The sequence below is a fragment of the Kryptolebias marmoratus genome, linkage group LG12 (assembly GCF_001649575.2).
Source record: "Kryptolebias marmoratus isolate JLee-2015 linkage group LG12, ASM164957v2, whole genome shotgun sequence".
Taxonomy (NCBI): Eukaryota; Metazoa; Chordata; class Actinopteri; order Cyprinodontiformes; family Rivulidae; genus Kryptolebias; species Kryptolebias marmoratus.
The window spans coordinates 20,052,064-20,061,150 of NC_051441.1; the positions used below are offsets into that span (position 1 = coordinate 20,052,064).

The 9,087-nt window shown below is 40.6% G+C and overlaps 1 protein-coding gene across 1 annotated transcript in view; it reads right to left on the reverse strand.

Moving 5' to 3' along the window:
* cpt1a2b (carnitine palmitoyltransferase 1A2b) overlaps positions 1 to 9,087 on the reverse strand; it is a 40,410-nt gene that overhangs the window by 13,435 nt on the left and 17,888 nt on the right. The gene's annotated exons all lie outside the window — the stretch shown is intronic.

Here is a 9,087-nt window from a genome sequence, read left to right on the forward strand (position 1 = left end):
CGTTGTTTATGTGTCGTGTAACATAGCATACCGTACAATTATTCAGCCTGTTGTTGCCTCTATTCTATTTTTATTTTAAATTGCCTTTCAAGATGACATGTCTGTTCTTGGTGTTGAATTTTATCAAATAAATTTCCCCCAAAAGTGCGACTTATACTCCAGTGCGACTTATATATGTCTTTTCCTTCTTTATTATGCATTTTATGGCTGGTGCGACTTGTACTCTGGAGTGACTTATAGTCCGGAAAATACGATATTCTGAATCAAGCCAGATGTTATAATGAAACTTTTGGGTTTTCCAAAGTTGTGGGAGGAGATGGAAATTGAAAACTGTGACGAAAGAATAACTGGGATTCAATGCGGAGGCACCTTTAATTATCTGTACAGCTCTGAATTTAAAATGAACATAGATCTTTAACGGCTGTACAAATTCTCAATGAAGTCGAACCATGTTGTAAAGCTAGTTTCCAAACTCCAATGCCTCTTTTACACGGACCCTAATTCAGAAGCCCCGCTCTACTCCACTCTACTCTGCTCGATAAAGAATGCATCCCGTTCACATCGGCCAGTTTGGTCGGTAGCAGAGGAACGCCTTCTCGTGTTGCGTGGGGCGGGGCTGCGGCGCGGGGGGGTGCGCTACTGAAACTTAGTGCAAGTTGTGTAAACAACGAAAGCGCTATGGACAACGTTGGCCCTGTGTTGTTGCTGTTTTTTAAACTTATGGGGATTCTCCTGAGACTTCAGGAAGAGAGGCGCAGTGGAAGAAATGCTCTGGATGCCGCCATTGTTGCACCGAGTAGGACAGCTGTTATCCGCCGGAGATTTCAGGCTTTACAGTGCCTTCAGCTGGGGGACAGGCGGCATAAACTTTGCAGGGTAAGCTAACGCTGTTGTTTATATTCCAACCTTCGCTCTTTATGCTTGCATCTGGCCACACCCACGACCAATGAGTGAACAGGAGGTAAGCTTGCGCCGCCCACGAAGCAGGGCCGACCCGGCTGGCCCTACTCCGAAGCAGGGACCGAGTGTGAAAAAATGCAGATGTAAACGCTCGTAAAGCAAGCCGAGTAGAGTGGAGCCGGGACCATTAGGGTCCGTGTGAAAGGGGCACAAGTTACATGTGAATCTGCTGCTGGTACCAGAAAAGTTGGGATGTTTGCTTTCAATACAATAATTGTGTAAACCCCGTCAGAATCTTTGATATCATCTCAACCGGAATTTAAAATCATAAAAAAAACAAAAAAAACAATTTTAGGTAAATAAGAAGAAAACGGGCAAAAGACTGCGTGGAAAAACAAACAAGCCATTTCCGATTTATTTTCTTGTTTTTAAATCTACTTCCTGACAAAAGGAATATTAAATCAATCCCTCCAGGATTTCGCGGGCATTTTTTGTGATTGTTGCGGGCTAAAATGCCTGATTTCGCAGGGCATTTTCCTAAAAGTTGTGATGAAAAGGTGCAATTTTTTTTTACTAAAATCAATAAAAAAACCACAACTTTTAATATATAAACCACAAATACTTACTAGTTTTGTAAGATAATTACCAACAAACATTGACATTCTCAAAAGGTGCTTTATTTGAGAACTTTGATAGCTTCTAAACTGACATTCATGACTATTTCTGGATTGTCCCTCGTCTGCAGCTCTCCTCGCATGTTTTGCAGACAAAGTGTTTGTCGATCCCTGCATTCTGATGTTAACAGGAAGTGACGTCATGTGTCTTCTTCGTGAGTTATTTGGGGTTATTTTGTATTCCACACAAACCCACAAAGAGGAGACTAGACCGCAGAAACGGTGGTGAATCACTTTAGAAACAATAAATATTGGGTTAAAGTTGCGGGAAAGTTGCAGTGTTTTGGGCAAAGTTGCGATTTTGCGGGGTTTGCGTGATTTTGCGTTAATAGTTGCAATTGTAACATCGCAAAATCCTGGAGGGTCTGATATTTTGCACTATACAGTACACTATCCTTTCTTATTTGCTGTCCTCGCCAATCATTTGCCGCCAAACAGGAAGTTACTTTAAATCCCAGAGGCACGGTTTGATCTCTGACATGGTCCACAAAGTTCCAAATATTGCCCATAGATAACAAGTAGTGGGTTCTCCCAAAGACCACAGCAGGGAAAAAGGTTCAAATATTTTATAACCTGTCACCATTGTCTCAGAAGTTTCACTGTTGAACCTAATTGGATTCTTGCATATAAGGTTTTAACAATGATTCCAACAATGACCTAATGCTCAACAGAGTTCAAGAAATCGGATCAAAGCTGAAGTTATTTGTTTTGTTGCTTCTGGAGCGTTAAGCCAATTACGCTTTGTTTGGGTTCCAGGTGAGCGACTGGTGGGAGGAGTACATCTACCTGAGAAGCCGAGGGCCGATAATGGTCAACAGTAATTACTATGGGATGGTAAGAAGCTGCTTTATCACAGCACATCTTCTGGATGAAATGTGTTATCTCTTTAGTCTGACAGTTTGGGAGCTTTACTTCTGCCGATATGTTTCCCTTTTTCATTGGTTGGAGCCACTTTTTGTCCATTTTTAAACAACTTTTTTCAAACATCAATTTTTTTTAAGCCAAAATGTATAATTTGCTTTTATTCTTACCCTGGTTTCCCTTGTAGGACTTCCTTTATGTGACACCAACCACAATTCAAGCTGCGAGGGCAGGCAACATCATCACCGCCCTGCTGCTCTACCGACGCAAAATCAACAGAGAGGAGCTGACGCCGGTGAGAGGCAGAGCAGTGTTGTGTTGTAGGGGACAAACCTAAACAATGCAAGTACTCTCAACAGTCCATAGAGTTCACCAAAGGGTTTCCACAGGGCATTAAAAGTCATTAAATAGATTTTGCCATGAATATAAAGCCTTAAATAGTGTTTAAAAACAGTGAACTTGAATCTCGGTGGCATTAAACCAATTTTCATGCAAAAAAAAAAGATTATTTAAGATTAGAGTTTTTGGAAATCGGTCAGCCAGACTTAGCACCTTGGAGGGAAAACATGACAACATCAGCAGCAGAGACAAATTGGGTCAATACAAACTCCAGCTGAAGTGGCTGGAAGAGGAGCAATTCATAGCTGCAGCCCGATGGTCAGGATGGTAAAGGATTTAAAAATCAAACTCGGGACATGAGTGTCAATACCTTGAAATCGCAGAATAATGAGAGAGAGAATGTTTTTAAGGCATTTTTAATAACTTTCTTCAAAGTCAAACGTTTAAAAACACTAAGATTACTGTGCCTTTAAACAATTTGGGACATTTGATATCATGTCTTTGGAAGCTTCTGATTCTAGTTAATTAGAGACACACCTGTGGATTTAATTTAAGGCACACCTGAAACGCTGCTTCCTTGTGTCACATCGTGGGAAAGTCGAAAGAAATCAGCCAAGATATCTGAAGTGAGTTGTCTGAAGGTACAAAGACCTTCATTTGTGGAGACATGTCCTGGTGGTCTGACGAAACTAAAATCGAACTGTTTGGCCATAACGACCGTCGTTACGTTTGGAGGAAAAAGGGAGAAGCTTGCAAGCCTGAGAACACCATCCCGACTGTGAAACACGGGGGTGTTGTGGGGTTGTTTTGCTGCAAGCGGGACTGGTGCACTTCACAAGATGGATGTCATCATGAGGAAAGAATGTTATGTGGAAATACTGATGAAACGTCTGAAGACATCAGGCAGGAAGTTGAAGCTTGGGCACAAATGGATCTTTCAAATGGACAAGGACCCGAAGCATACAGCCAAACTGGTTACAAAGGGGCTTAAGGAATGTTTTAGAGTGGTCAGCACAAAGGCCTGATCTCAATCCCAGTGAAAATTTATTGGCAAAGCTAAAAAAAGGCGAGCAAGGCGGCCTACAAACATGGCTCAGTTACACTAGTTCTGTCAGGAGGAATGGGCCAAAATTCCCGCCAACTATTGTGGGAAGCATGTGGAAGGATATCCAAAATGTTTGACCCAAGTCATACAGTTTAAGGGCAATGGTACCCAATACTAATGCAGTGTATTAAAACTTTTGGCTTTGAAGAAAGTAATAAAAATTGCCTTAAAAAACATTCTCACTCATTATTCTGGCACTTGGCAACTAGAAATAAAGTTGAAAATCCTAATTGACCTAAAACAGGAAAAGTTTTTCGGATTTCACGTCAGACAGTGTGGGGGAAAAAAATGCATGTCTTTTTATGTGGCGTATGTAAACTTCTGTGATCTTCAATGATGCTAGCCGAGCAGGCTGAAAACAGATTCCGTGTATTTAACAAAATCTAATAGTATGAGGAAAAAGATCCAGGAATAAATGTAATTACATGAAAACTGTTGAGTTAGAATTGGAAGAAAAAGCTTACCAACTAAGTTGCATGACTTAAAATAAATGTGTAAAAATATAATCAGTTATTGTCGATAGCTTTAACAATGTTAAGAAATAGCTTTAAATTGTCATTAAAAGGCATTAAATTTGATTGGCTGATGTCTGCGGAAACCCTTCAAGTCTTCCTTTGTGTTGTAGGTTTAAATGTTGCTAAAAAGACCCAACAAAAACGGATTTAAATGCCTAATGTTAGAAATGTGTGTGTGTCAGAGTCGTGTTCCAGGTACCTTCATCCCTCTGTGTGCAGCTCAGTATGAGAGGATGTTCAACACAACACGCACACCAGGAGCAGAGACCGGTAACACAAGCACTAAAAACACACACTTTTTTTTTTTTTTATCACTGCTGCTGAATACTAGAAACTTTAAGAAGGTTGAGCTCTGCTTTGGTTCCGAGTTAGTCCTTCTAGAGTCAACAGAAACCCTGCATCAGAAACTATAAGGTTCATAAAAAGCAGATTTCCATGAGAAATGTATGAAGTTGAGCACATTCAGAGAATGTTCCCAGCAGGAACCTGTTTCCTGTCTGTGTCCTCTGGGTTAGAAGACAAAACAAAAAGGAACAAATGTGATCAGAAACTGGACAAACTCTTAGGTCCTCCTTTTATTTTTAGGGAAATTTCTCTCGCTTTAGATCGTTTTGAATAGTTATATTTAAAAAATAAAAATATTTATATATATTATAAATATTTATATTTAAAAAATCTTGAGTGGTACTCATGAAGTCTATTCCAATTATAAAATGCTTTGGATAGGCTGGTAGTCAGCAACAGGTAAGTTCTTCACATTGCAGTGGATAGCTGCACTTTCATGTTCTTTAATTAAACCGTTTGTGGATTTACACCATCGACGACGTGATTGTCAGTGAAATTGACCTTTCACCCCACCACGACCATGTATATATGTAATAGACACATGTATTCAGGATTGTTGAGTGACTGAGTTCATGCTTTGGATTCTGATTACTCAGATGGTAAACAGGTGTGTTATGTACCATTAGCGGTACTCTTGTTGTAAACGAGTTATAACAGTATGAAATAGTAAGTTATGATTTAAGACGTGGTAAAGATTAAATTTTTCTTTTTCTTATGATAAACTCTTTTTTTTCATGACAGAGTTCAGTTTTCTTTACACATTGCAACAATCTTGCATCGAAAAAAATCCAAGTTTTTCCTGCTTTTGGAGTGAAAAAACCGAAGCCTGCCAGAATAACTCCCCTGTCCTTCATAGATGTGCTCCAGCACTGGCAGGACAGCGAGTTTGTGGCGGTCTACCACAAGGGGCGCTATTTCCGCCTCTGGGTTTACCGCGGCGGCCGGCTGCTGTCGCCCAGGGAGATCGAACACCAGATCCAGAAGATCCTAAATGACCCCTCACCCTCGTTCCCCGGAGAGGAGAAGCTGGGAGCTCTCACTGCTGGAGACAGGTAGCTCTTTGGATTCTTTTACTCCACACGTCATCTTTACTGACGGCGGTCAGAGGGCTCGGTGGCGCCGGTGTGATGGCAGCCTCACTTCTCTCAGCCCGCCCCAGGGCAGCTGTGGCTACAATGTAGCTTACTGACATCAATGTGTGGATGAATGGGTGAATGACGTAATGTAGTGTGAAGTGCTCTGAAGTCCTTGGACTAGATGAAGCGCTATACAAGTGTAAGCCATTTACCATTTAAACAAGTGTCTACTCCAACGGTGGTTAAAGTTGGTATGGAGCTAGTAAGTTATTATCTCATCTTCCCAAAGCAATGTCATCTGAATGTGAGGTTTTTGTCTGACTTCTGGTTAAACTACTTGTTTGTTTTCTGCCAACCAATGTCCTGTGTTTGCAAAGAAATCTGCAATCAAAGCAAAAATGTAGATGTTTGACTGAAAACCAGCTTCTGGATGTTTGTTACTTGATTGCAGGGTGACTTTTTCCTTTTTTTTTTTTTTATTAATACACCTGTCCTAAGATGAGACGTATTATTTATTTATTAACCTTTTATTTAACCAGGCAAATCCCACTGAGATCACAGATCTTTTTTTCAAGGGAGGCCTGGGCCTGAAAGGCAGCCGAACCTGCCTGTTTTTAGGCCTGTGGGAGGAACCCGGGGGAACCTGGAGTAAACCCACACAAACACGAGGAGAACATGAAAGACCCCGGGGCTTGAACCCAGGACCACCTTGCTGTGAGGAAACAGTGCTAACCACTAAGCCGTTGTACTGCCCACAAAGATATTGCACCGTCCGTCCATCTGTCTGCGGACAATTTCTTTTCTCTCAGCTCTAAATTGATGACGCTTTAACATAGAAAAGTCAAACTGTTCACTTGGACACCTCATGGGTCAAGGATGATCCCTATTGCTTTTAAGGTCGCATGGTCAAGGTCGCAGGTGACCCCATTGTGAAAATGGTGCCCGTTCTCTAACTCTACAACCGTGTAAGAACTTCAAACTGCACAGCTGGACCCCTCCTGTTTCACGGATGCTCCAACTCTAGACACATTTATCCAGCATTGTCAGGGAATTTAAGGTTTGGAATTGCATTACTCTATTTTCTGAAGGTATCATGTACCGTTGGTGGTATTTTTGTCTCCCAAATTCTAAGAGATTTAGTGTTCAACATGGTTCACACAGAGTAAAAATAATCTGACATCAAACGATAAACTGAATAAACCAAAGCTGTTTATGTCTCTGTTCCAGTCATGAGTCATTCTCCACTTGAAAATAACCTTCACTGTTAATATTAGGAAGCTAAACGGGGAACACCAAATTCTTTTATATATGCTTTGCAGTTGAATTAAGCATAAACTTTGACAAACAGTACATATAACGTTATAGGTCTTCTACGGTGTCTTAGGATCAGAGTTTCACAGCAACAGCTCCTTGTTGTGAAATGCCACATAAATCTAAATATTTTTTTTAATATTGTAGTTGATAACATCAACAACAAAGCATCTATGACCTCTTAACTGAAATATTTCATTCTGTCCCTCCAAGGGTCCCCTGGTTTCAGATGCGGAAACAATACTTCAGCTCTGGTGTCAACAAGAAATCCCTGGACGCCATCGAGAGGGCGGCCTTCTTTGTGACGCTGGACGACGAAGAGCAGGGTATGAGGGGAAACGACCCCGCAGGAAACCTGGACCGCTACGCCAAGTCTCTGCTCCATGGAAAGTGTTATGACAGGTAAGGTTCGAGATCTACTCTCCGACTCTTGGATCTACTCAAAAGCGCTGTAGATGCGAGCAGTCTGTCAACACTATTTGTGAGCCAAACAGCTCTGACGTATCAGAGTTCAGATTTCATTGACATTTACTGCCCTCCACTCCCTCATGTCCAAATCCTCCCTAAAGTAAACTTGGGAAAATTCTACTCCTGTCAATAAAACCAGCAGCTTGTTTCTGATGTTCTGGATTAAAACTGCTAATAGTGAGTTTTATCACTCTGGTTTTTTATTATTCTGTTTTAGGAAAAAATACACATTAAACTAAAAAACAGACAAACAAGTGACGTTGGAAAACTGTTGAACACAACTATGATACCATTTATATGGGGGTGATGGAAATCCTTATTGAATTCAGTTTATTCATATAGCTCCAAGACACAACAAAGGTCGTCTCAGGGCACTGTACAAAAACATTTGCATGCATTACAAAAACAAATTAGTAAAAGTTTTATGCCCGAGGAAGCCAATTTATTACGCCAGTATGATTTAAACCATTTTAGAGCTGTTCCTGTAATCCCAGTATCATGTTCAAGCCTCTGTAACAGAACATTGGGATCAAATGCAGCACTGAGATCTAACAGGACACGTATGGACATGAGGCCACAGTCTGAGGCCAGACAGTTGCCTGTTTCCATGCTTTGATGAGCTCCATTTCTGTCCAGATGTTTACACAACTGATTAGTAACTATTTTCTCAAAGAGTTTTTCAGATGAATGGGAGATGAGGTATCGGTCTATAATTGGCCAGAAGTTGTTCTTATTTTTTTCTATTAAAGATGAATAATTTCAGTAATTTGATAGTTCATGTCTTCAGATCACAGCTTGTTTGTTTTTTTTCGCCCATCCTAAAATGGGACATATTATGGTATGGCACTGTCTGTTGCTTTCAAGGTCACAGGTGAAAACCTCAGCTATGCTCTCACTTCACATCCAAGTAGCATAGAAAAGTCAAACGTTTTGTTCCCTGGAATGTGCTTACTGCTGGGCATATTATGTACTGTTGCCAACATTCCTAATCACTATAAACCTTCAGCTACTCTATATTTAAAGTGGAATAAAAACACTCAAGAGGAGAACTCATAAAAGTGCAGGCTTGTAATGTGTCTTGTTTTATTCTGATATTTGATCTGCTGAAATGTCAAAAAGTCTTTAAATTGCTTTTTAATCTCAAACAACAAAACACTTTCTCTTCATTTCATTATTTCTATGCTAAGTTAATGTCAGACGTGGTTATATTGTGTCACTGGTTCCTGTGGGGCTTCAGGAAATTCACAGTTTACCATTTAACAGACCCTCCAGGATTTTGCGATGTTGCGATCGCAACTATTAACGCAAAATCAAGCAAACCCTGCAAAATCGCAACTTTGCCCAAAACACCGCAACTTTAACCCAATATTTATTGTTTCTAAAGTGATTCGCCACCGTTTCTGCGGTCTAGTCTCTTCTTTGTGGGTTTGTGTGGAGTGGAATACAAAATAACCCCAAATAACTCACGAAGAAGACACGTGACGTCACTTCCT